At 36.4% G+C, this 738-nt stretch overlaps 1 non-coding gene across 1 annotated transcript; it reads right to left on the reverse strand.

The window, feature by feature from the left end:
- Window positions 1-30: 30 nt before the first annotated feature.
- On the reverse strand, window positions 31-159 carry LOC115069096. The gene has a single exon (XR_003848409.1).
- Between the last annotated feature and the right edge of the window lie 579 nt (window positions 160-738).

The raw sequence follows: 738 nt of genomic DNA on the forward strand, positions 1-738 counted from the left end.
TCTAATTTCTCCATTTTTTTTTTCCTCCAGCAGTGTCTGAGGCAGGAAAAGAAGTCTGTCCACTCACAGCAGTCCTGATAATGATCCTCAAGGACTAATCTTGGCCTCCAGTCCTGGCTGAGAAGGAAAGGGGTCCCACAGCCCAATGGGAGAGAGGCCCTAATTTCTACATTTTTGAAGACAGTGTCTTATTATATATTCCAGGCTGATCTGGAACTCACAAGGATCCACCTGCCCCTGCCTTTTTATTGCTGAGATTAAAGCCCATTGACACCCAGCCACTTTCTCTGGTCTTTTCTATTTAATTCTTGAAGCTTTAGCTAAATCATTAAGAAAAGAGAAAGAAACAGAAGGGATACAAATTGAAAAGGACTAAATCAAAGTATTCCTATTTCCTGATGGAATAATCTTATATGTAAGAAACCCCAAACTATATCAGAAAACCTTAGAACTGAGAAACACTTTCATTAAGTAATAGGACACAAAATCAACATTAAAAAAATCATGGCTTTCCTATACACCAATAAAAAACTTTCTGGAAAAGAAATCAGGAATCAACCCAATCATAGAATCTCCCCCCAAATAAAACAAAATACCTAGTAATAAATCCATCCAAGGAAATGAAAAAGAGGTTTACGCTCAAAATTTTGAAACGCTGAAGAAATAAATTGAAGAAAATATTAGAAGACAGAAAGATCTCCCAAGCTCATGTATCAGCAGAATAAAACTCATGAAAAA

The sequence above is a fragment of the Nannospalax galili genome, unplaced genomic scaffold, assembly GCF_000622305.1.
Source record: "Nannospalax galili isolate Female #2095 unplaced genomic scaffold, S.galili_v1.0 C48083039, whole genome shotgun sequence".
Taxonomy (NCBI): domain Eukaryota; kingdom Metazoa; phylum Chordata; class Mammalia; order Rodentia; family Spalacidae; genus Nannospalax; species Nannospalax galili.